The 10171-nt window shown below is 42.7% G+C and overlaps 1 long non-coding RNA gene across 1 annotated transcript; it reads right to left on the bottom strand.

Moving 5' to 3' along the window:
* Positions 1-3383: 3383 nt before the first annotated feature.
* Positions 3384-9913, bottom strand: LOC141575118 (uncharacterized). Its single transcript, XR_012502474.1, has 3 exons — positions 9593-9913; positions 8431-8588; positions 3384-7601 (listed from the first exon to the last, which is right to left on the bottom strand). It is a non-coding gene; the product is annotated as an uncharacterized LOC141575118 (long non-coding RNA).
* Between the last annotated feature and the right edge of the window lie 258 nt (positions 9914-10171).

Here is a 10171-nt window from a genome sequence, read left to right as displayed (position 1 = left end):
ACCAGAGTCTTCCTGTGTCTACGGAGTTCTCCAGTAAAGCCAACTTGGAGGAAAGAAAGAAAATGCCTACCGTTCCATGACTGTGTCCTAAGGGTTTAAAGCTCACTGCGGAGAACACGTGAGAACTCATCCAGTAAATACTCTGGGGTCTTGACTCTGACATGTCATGAATTTGGCATTCTCATAATGTTATTTCTCTTAAAATATGTCTAAGCAATCATTTTTGTGTGATGGTTATATGTGCATAAGTGTCCTGAAGAAACTGTTGTGGATGGAAGTGTGGGCATCAGTGGTACCAGAATGGCTGGTGGTCCTGGGGGCTGCCCGAGCTCCACACCATTTGTTACCAGCAGTCTTTCAGGTCGCATCTTATTCCAGAGCTCACCGGGGCTCCCATCTCTCACTATGTGTCTTGAGAGAATATTTGTTCAGAGGGGAGGGGATGGGGTGCTTCCAAGTCTGGGTTCTGGGGTTCCCTGTCTAAAGGTTGCACTGGCACAAATCCTTTATTCGTGGGGTAATTAAGCCACACAGTCTCGTGGTTAATTTGTCCTCCCTGTCCTTCTTCATGTTAGGAGCTGGAGGGCTTGGGTAAGGCCCCCAAACCTGTTTTTGGTAAGCTTTCAGCCCTACTACACAACCTGGGTTGTTCCGTTTCAGTCACATGACTTTGATTTTTGCAGGTAAGTGTGACTCCTGGACAGTGCCTGGGACTTCCAGGTTTCCCCTACAGTAGGAACACTGAAGAAATTTCAACCCGTAAGTTGTGTTTGGGGGCCTCGAGGACAAGTAGGGACCCACAGAAAGATATCTGGATGGGTGGCGATCAGGCCCGAGTCTTGGAAGGACAGAGATTCCATTATTGTTGTAACAGTGAACTTAAGGGAGGAATTCGGGAAGGTCTGATGCAATTGAAGTTAAAAATATTATCTGGCTTTTATTGTTAGTAGTAGTGGTTTTTAAACCTTAGACCCATTCCCGCTTTTTATAAGAAATATTTTGCAACCTTTCTTTTTTGGTGCCCGGAATTGAACATCATGGAAAGTGTAACCTAAGTATAAATATGATAAACAAATAGACAGGTAGATGGAAAAATGGGGTACCTAAATTCTTATATTATGGGGTATTTTATATTTATGCTAATTAGTGACCTCTCAGGACAAAAGGCACATACAAAGGGAGTCACTTCTAATAAACTGTTTTTCCAAGCCTTACCTAACTGGGAAACAAGTGGGTTCAGAATGTTAGAGAACCTCCCATGTCCCCGGGGAAATCTCCTTGTCAGAGTTACACTTGCTGATGGTGTCCTGTGCTAAGTGCAAGCAAATGCGGTTCGGAAGCTGCCCGGAGGCTGACTCCGGGGATTCCTTCTCCGTCGCAGCTGTGAGGGAGCCTTGCCTTTCCTGACCACAACCACAGAGGCGATTTTGAATCTCTGAAAACTGCCATACCAGTGTATATCACAACCCCCACAAGATATGTTGAATAAAGTAGAAAACTTTAAGTGCCTCCTTTAGGATAGAAATAGGGTATAAAATAAGTCATGATTTAAAAAATTCTAGTGCCCGAATAAGTGCTACATTACACTGGCTGCATTATTAGGTTAGACAACTTCATTACTGCTTTCCATACCACATCTTCTAGTTAGATTTTATTTATCTTTTTTCCCTAAAGAAAAAAAATCATATGATGCTTTCTTGTGTCAGAGGTGACAAGGAGAGAGCAAGTGTAAAACCAGAAATCGTGATGCTGGTCAGTCTAATATCAGCTCCGTCACTGCGCAGATCATCTTAACTCATTTTACTGCACTTTTTGGAATTAACTTCTCACTTGGAAAATCCCCTGTGTCAGATTTGCTAGTAAAACAATTTTTTTTTCTTACTTAGTGCATCAGTGATGTTTTCAAGATGATAAAAAATTTTGCCCATGGCATTTAAACAGTTGCTTTTCTCGAAATTCATGGTTCACGGTCTTGTATTTGTCACAACTGGAGAACTGTGTTTTCTGTGTGCAAATTCTCATTGCTTTGGTGACGCAGGGACACTTGTCCTTACTGGATGGAATATGATAGTTGTTGTTTGCATTCTCTCCCTAAATCTGGAGTCCTGTGTTATGATTCCTGTTAACTTAAAAAATATGAATATTGTTATTTACCTAAATAGATAACATCACACCAGTGATGTATATCAAATTGGTCCAACTAGGAATTCCAATATTAAATGAGACAGTAATTTCACAACTCACTATTCCAAAAATTTGGATTGATGGTTCAATTATACCAGGGACATTACCTGTTGTAATTGAATCAATCATTGCTTTCTTCAATAAAAGTTTCCATTCCATCTGCTCTTTTGTTTTATTGTCCTTCAGTGTTTTGTTTACTTTCTTTCCCAAATGTATATGATTTTGGATTTTGTCATTGAAAATCCTTGCTGGTTTTGCTACCTCATGCTGGAGAGGAAGCCTTGTGACTGTTTTATAGTCACTGATTTCATGGTTGTATGAGTGCTTAATGCCACATTGCAGGGATGTGGAGACCTAATGAAGTGTGTGCATCAAAGGCTTAGTCTACATTGAGTGCAGGGTTAGTGTGAGCAGCTCATGTCATCAGTATCATAGTTAATCCATTACAATCATCCTCTGTTAATCAGTGTTATCATTCTAACATCTCCAGTAGAGGAAATGTAGTATTCTAAATGCAAATCTTTGCCACTATTTTAGTCAATTCAACACCTTTAAAGCTTTGCTGTAATAGGACTGTGTGCCTGGTATCCCTACTTTTGCTTCTCCTGACCCAGGACGCGGTCTCCACGGCTGATGATCCATGAGATACTGGATTCTTGGTCCCATGGCTCTGTGTTCTGGGACATCTGGGGACTTCAGCACTGTTTTAGGGGCTTTGGGTCCCACCTCTTCATAGCATTGCTGAGATGAGATCTGTGGGTTCACCCTCATTCTTGAGTGTATGGTGCATTTTTTCTAGAACCAACACATGCCACCGTGGCAGCACTGCTTTGACCATGTGCTGGGACAGCGTGTGCTTCAGTTCTTGGGTTTAAATTTTCTGTTCTAATTTCTAAAATGGGGTATATTGACAGATACACTCCATGTAAACAGAAGCTCTGGGGGGTTTTCAGCAACTTCTAAGAGCATAAATATTCCTGAAGCAGCTAATCTTCCTCCCAACAAGTGAGGAGCAAGCCGGCAAGTCCTGGGTGCCTGTGGCGGCCAAGCTGTGCAGCCCAGGCTGCTCACCGAGGAGCAAGGAGAAAATCTTAAAAACCTCCTTCCATGCTGTCTTTCACAGAATCTCAGAACTGAATATTTTAATATTTAAAGAGGGGTGATTAGTTTTTCTTATATATTATTTTATTTTTTTCCTTTTTCAGTATTATTAGGTATAATTATTACAGTTTAACTCCACATACACATTGCATGTAAATACATGTATAGAGTATACTGCATTTTTTTAGTTACATATATGTACTAATTATTGTTTCTAAGAACAGATTAGAGTTTCAGATTTTTAAACTTACATAGTTACCAGAGGAATAAAGCCAACTACAAAAGAATAATAAACAGAATATGGTAATCCAATCACAAAGGACAGTCATATGTGCTTAAGCATATTCAAGAAATCAAAATAACAATTAGTTCATTTGTGGTCTTATTATTATTGCTATTAATTTTAGATTCCTCATAAATGAAGTCATATGGCATTTTTCTTTCTCTTTCCACCCCACTTCACTTAGAATGACAGTCTTCAGGTCCATCCATGTTGCTGCAAATTGCATCTTTTATGGCTGAGTATTATTCCATTGTAGATATGTATCACCTTGTCTTTATCCAGTCATGTGCTGATGGACATTTGTGTTGTTTCCATGTTCCTTGTTCTATGTCCCTTCTGGCAACAATTACTGATTTTAAATATTTTCCACCTTAAAATCCTTCCTGAAGGAGATGTGGTAACAGGAATCAAAAACAGTTACAGCACAGGGTTGTGTGTGATGGGCCCTAGGGGCTTGGTAGGAAGGTTGGCAGAAAGGATTTCAGATTCTGATCAAATGATTCCTCCTCTTGTAGCCCTGCTGACCGCCTCTCTCACGGCCTGCCCTACTTGTCTGACCAGTCCATTCTGTGAATCCCACTGTATTGTGCACAAATTTTTTCCAATTGGTGTCATCCCGCAGTGACCTTAGGTGAGGCACCTAAGCTCCTGTGTTGGTTTCTTCCATCAGCCCTTAACTTCCTTGGGAGCCAGGACTGTCTCATTGCCCCAAGGATTCCTAATGCCTAGTGAGATGCCTGATACAGCTGGTACTTAACGAGCACATAAGTCAAATGGAAAAACCTGATCAAAGAAATGGCCCTCATTTTTCAGACATGCCTACTTGAGTACATAGGGTAAAATGACATGTTTTCTTGAATTTGCTGTCAAATACTTCAACAAAGGACAAGTAAAAGAACAAAGGTCTGAATAAAGGAAATATGGAAATGTTTGTGAATTCCTTAATCTGGGTGATGGGCTTATTGTACTATATTAATTGATGTATACTTAAGTTATTTTATAATTTTCTTATCATTAGCTGAATAGCAAGTATTAATACGTATTAATTGAAATCCTTTGAGCCGACCAAATTTACCCCACACAAAATACTTAATGTCCTAGTAGTGTGTCTTACAGAAATCTTTTCCCATAAAGACAGGAAAAAAGGGAAAGACAGATCCGTGCAGTATTTCCACATTGTCAAAAGACCAAAGACCGACACAAAGAAGAGATTCTAAAAAAGATAAAGAGGCTGAAATCAATGTCCTGAAAACCTAGCCAAGAATTCTAAATGTCCCAACTTAACTAAACTCAGCACTGCTGCATCAAGAATGGGACAAGTAGAACCTTGAGGATTTTTTTTAAATAAATAAATAATGATCCAGTTCCTACCACAGGCAATTATGGTAAGAGTGAGTATAAGTTCTAACACCAACTAGTGTACAAATTATAATTTATACTTGATTCAAACTGCTTCTTCTATAAAATCTGAATCTTTTTATTCTTAAGACAGATTTGTGGCATATGACCTAGTGATAAAATTTTCAACTCGCTTGTATTCAAAAAGTTCACCAATGTGAGAGTTTATTACAACTATTGCTTTTTGGGAAACCCATGTGCCTTGTCACTCTCTTCCATAAGATTTCCTGTGGAAAATTCAATCCCTCATTCAGGAAGGGGCTGAGCAAACAGTCTGATGGAAAACCTTCATACATTGCAACACAAGAAAATGAAAATGACAGTGAGCAGCCGGTGAAGCCGGCAGACACACACAGCTCACGGCTGTGTTCCCGCCGCGGCTTTCTGTAACCAGCAGGGAAAATGTGCATTTCAAGAAATAGACATAAACACTTTTCAGGACCTGAGCACATAATTTCCCTTTCAGGGTTTAGTGGGCTTCCATTTAATTCTATGAGAAGTGTTTAAAACAACAGAACAACAGCTGAGATATGGTTTAAAGTAAATTTTGTCTTAGTGAAAATAAAGCCAGCTGATAGTTATCATTTTTACTTTATTTGATCTCACTCTCCTACTTTACCTCCCCAACCTCCTCCACAAAATGATGGTGAACGTCCCCTCCTGGGTCAGAAGGCTAAGTAGAAAGTACCAATCACATGGAGGTGTGCTTTGTTGTTTTATTTTTCAAAAGAAACATGTTTCATTCATGTGATTTAAAATTAAGATCAAGAAACAAACTCTATTCAATGAATGGTAGCCAACACATGTCATCATAGCTGCTCATTAGGTTTGGCCCCACGTTACACACATTTACATGGACATGTGCCATGTGCTGTCATGGGAAACGGTGAGTGGGGACAGGGTCTCTGCTCCCACAGGGCACACAGCCTGGTGGGGGAGGCGGTGTTCAATCATTGCCTTTTTTTTTAATGTACTTACAAATTATGGGAATTGCTATTTAAAAAGAACAAAGTGAGTCAATGAAAGTGAAAAATACAAGGACAGTATTTAGGCTGAGGGAAGACAGGGAACTTCTTTGAAGAGCTGACACTCCACTGAGACCCAAAGGACAACTCCGGTGCTGCAGGTGAAGGGCAGGGACACATTGATAAAGGGCTGATATCCAGAATATACCAAAATCTCTTTAAACTCAACAAGAAGGATGAACAACCTGATTAAAAAATGAGCAAAATGCCTGAACACACACCTCATCAAAGAAGAAATCTAGATGCCAAAGAAGTCTATGGAAAGATGCTCCACAGCATCTGTCATCAAGGGGATGCAGACTGAAACAGCGAGGTACCACTGCACACCTGTCAGAACTGCCAAAACGCAGAACACTGACAGCACCGAATGCTGGTGAGGATGTGGAGCGACAGGAATTCTCTTGCATTGCTGGTGGGAATGAAAAATGGCCCAGATACTTTGGAAGACGGTCTGGCAATTTTTTACAAAACTAAACGTACTCCTACCATATGATCTGGCAACTGTGCTCCTTGGTGTTTACTGAACAAAATGGAAACTTACGTCCACACACAAATCTGCATACAGATGTTAATAGCAGCTTTATTCATAATCACCAGAACTCAGAAACAACTAAGCTGTTCTTCAGTAGGTGAATGGATAAATAAACTGTGGTCCAGGCAGAAAATGGACTATTTATGGTGCTAAAATGAAATGAGTTATCAAGGCATGGAAAGACATGGAGGAACCTTAAATGCATATTACTAAGTGAAAGAAGCCAATCTGGGAAGGTTCTGCAACTGTCTGATTCCAACTGTATGGTGTTCTGGGAAAGGCAAAACCACAGAGACTAAAAGATCAGTTACTGTCAGAGGCTAGAGGGGAAGGAGTAATGAATGAGGTGCAGCACGGAGCATTTTTAGGGTCACTAAGACAGACTACTCTGTATGATGCTGTGATGGTAGAAACGTGTCATTGTACATCTGTCCAAACCCACAGAGTGCACACCACCAAGTGTAAATCCTACTGTCAAGTATGGGCTCTGGGTGATGATGACGTGTCAGTGTAGGTTCACCTATTGTCGCAAATGCACGCTCAGTTGCAGGCGTCAATAGTGAGGAGGCTGTGGGGACAAACTGCAGTTCATACACCCAATCCAGCCACAGCCACTTCTGTGAATAAAGCTCTGTGGGTGTGTGGACTGTCCGGCTGCTCTGGCGTCTGAACAGCAGAGCTGAGCAGCTGCACCAGAGATCAGAAGGTTTGCAGATCCTAAAATATTGACTCCCAAGCTCTTGACAGAAAAAAGTCTGCTGTGTCCTGTTCTACACGAATCACAATTCACCCTGATGAGACAGGAGAGCAGGGCCCAAACAAGGCATGGTTAATCGGACTGAAGCAATGTTTTAGTTCCAAAACCTTTGTTGAAGTCCTGCAGAATCAGCGACAGACTGTAGCCAGGAAGCATCTGCAGAAGGAGTCGGTAGCAGGCCTTCCTGCCAGGCTCCGGGATGCTGGGGGCTGCGTGCTGCACGGGGGCCACCCGCTTGAAGAAGGCGGACTTGCGGTGGAAGCCGATCAACTCATAGAGCTCGGAGAGGATGCTGCACTGCTGAATTCTCTCCTAGGAATGCTGAAGCACAGGGAGAAAAGCAACAAGCATCTGAACGGAACATGTAAGTGAAAAAAGACATGTAAAAAAGTTTTCCCATAAAACAGAGACCTGATGACACAGGAAGGAAGAGGAAGGCTGACTTCGTGCACTGATGGGACCGGATGCAGAAATGCAGGGAAACAGCACTGTGCAGATGCTCCAGACCCCCTCCGGCCCCACCTCTCCACGTTCATCCTGTCCTTTTCCTAGAAAGGCCTGTATTCCCTGAAACAGAGGAATCTGCTCCCTACACATGAGACGCAGAGAAAGGAAGGAGAAAAAGAAAGGGAAAGTAAAGGAACAACGTTTCACCTTGACCCTAGTATTTGGGCGGGACTTTCACCAAACACACATCTTCTCAAAGCACAGAGCACACAGTGAGAGGCTGACCGAGTGACTGCGACTTCTGCTCCTTAAGCACCAGCTACCTGCCAGCACACGCTGCACCCCTTACTGAATCATTACAATCATCTCAGAAACTATTACTACCACGGCTCACAGGCAAGGAAATTTGAAACTCGGGGAGGAATTATTATCATCCTGGACAATGTCCCACGACCCAGAATTGTCAGAGCCTCCACAGACCCTGGACTAAAATGCTCCACTTTACCACGGGCCCTGAGCCTCACGCTGAGGCCACATCAGGTCTGCACGGGCCCAGAGCATGAGTATGTGGGACAGGGAATGGTCCCACTCGAAGTACCAGGCCAAGGCCCTCAGGAACCTATGTAATGAAACCAAATCCCCAAACTTATTTCCAACCCACTGCCCTGTCCGGGAGGACTGCTCGGCACATCTGGCTTATCACCTGTGCACAGGCTGAGCAAGGGGCCCAGACAGTGACGTGACATCCCAGTTGAAGAGGCTCGGAGACCGCTTCATCACAGGACAGACTCTCCCGGCTTCCAACGTTAACTCTCCATTCCATTTCCAACTGGAAAGTAAGTTTAGACTTGTTTTCCTCTCCTAGAAACAAAGAGAGTGGTAATATCAGCGGGAAACTCAAGACTGAGGAAGAGTCTCCTGGCCATCTGGAAGGATAGGCCGGGGAGGGAACAGAGACAGGGATCAGAAAGACCCGTGTTCCAGTCCAAAATCTGCAAGTCACTCGCTTTGACAGTTTACTTATTAATACAGGTGAAAAAATCTAATTATGATTGTTGGGAAAACTAATTGAAATAACGTATGCCACTAGCATACGTCTAAAATCCTTCATGAGTGTCCCAGAAATGGAAGTGATCGTGGTTAGTTACTGTCTGCCAAGTCTTGGGTGCTAAGCCCACATCAGTCAGCCAGAGATGTGCCAGAGAATGCCTCACCAACTACCAGCCTTCTCCAACTTGGAAACTCACAGTGTCTGAAGAACAGGCAGTGGTGGATGCTTTGGGACACTCTGGAGGTAGCACTCCAGTGATGACTTTAAAAAGCTGGGGAGAATTTAGGGGACCATACAGTTCAAATACAGAAAACACATTCCATGTCTGCCCACATTCATCTCTAGCCATGATGATTCAGAGAGGAAATACATATTCAAACGTACACCATTTTCCCACATAAGTGCATCAAAACAATTTGGAAAGAATGTAACTTTCTTCTCTAGATCACACAGCGGGGATTACAAGGTTTGTACTGAGAGCCCTACTTGTAAAACATCTGCTAACATATCTGGGTCCACTATCAGTCCATTCAAAGAGAAGGATGGAAAAGAACAAAGCCAAGCTAATACGCTCCGGTCTTTGGTGGGTTACAATGTCACAAAGGAGACGGACAGGTCATCAAGGAACCACCCTGCCGTGATCACGGAGCCGGGCAACGGGGTGAGCGGCAAGATGTATGACGCAGCCGCAGCTGTGCCCGCGCTTCTAGGCAGGTATCCAAAGTCACCTCGACATGGCGTCCAATGCTTGTGCCCACGTCCTCATCACCTGAGATGTATTTAAGAGAAATGAAAACTAATAAATGGAAAATACCTTTGGTGGGCACACCGTCCAAAGAGCAAAGTCACAGTTTGACAACTGGCCATCCCGGTTCCCTGGGATTCATTCTTGGAGAACCTTAAAAATCACTCCTCTGTCCTCAAGAAGTGCTGCCTACTTGTCCGATCTTTGGCTCAGGGATACAGCACGTTCACGTGGACTTCAATGTCTGCACAGATTTGACTGTCTTTCTCCAGGTTCATTTGTTCATTCTGAAGAGGCCTGAGTTATGTCCATCCTCTGTAAGATCAATTCCCTCCAGTGAAAACTCATCGAGCCTGCAATTAAAAGCCAACTGAACAGGACTGTCCTCAGCTAAAAATGTCACCCACCCTTCACTGCTTTCTTAATTTACTTTCCTGGCTAATTGCAACAGACTAAAACCTCCCTCCACCCAGCTCCCCAACTATGTCAAACAGAAAGTAAGGTCCATAAAAGAGGAGACAACTCCATAGTCACCTCTGAATTCCTAGCATATACTAATGTCAATAAATAGAACTATGATTATGGCTTCTTTCCTTTAAAACCTTTCTGGTTATTTAAATGAGACCTTGGAAGAGAGCTGTTTGGGTC

This window comes from Camelus bactrianus, chromosome 26 (assembly GCF_048773025.1).
Source record: "Camelus bactrianus isolate YW-2024 breed Bactrian camel chromosome 26, ASM4877302v1, whole genome shotgun sequence".
NCBI classification, from domain to species: domain Eukaryota; kingdom Metazoa; phylum Chordata; class Mammalia; order Artiodactyla; family Camelidae; genus Camelus; species Camelus bactrianus.
Note: the sequence above shows the minus strand (reverse complement) of the source record. Positions and strands in the feature narration are given on the sequence as shown.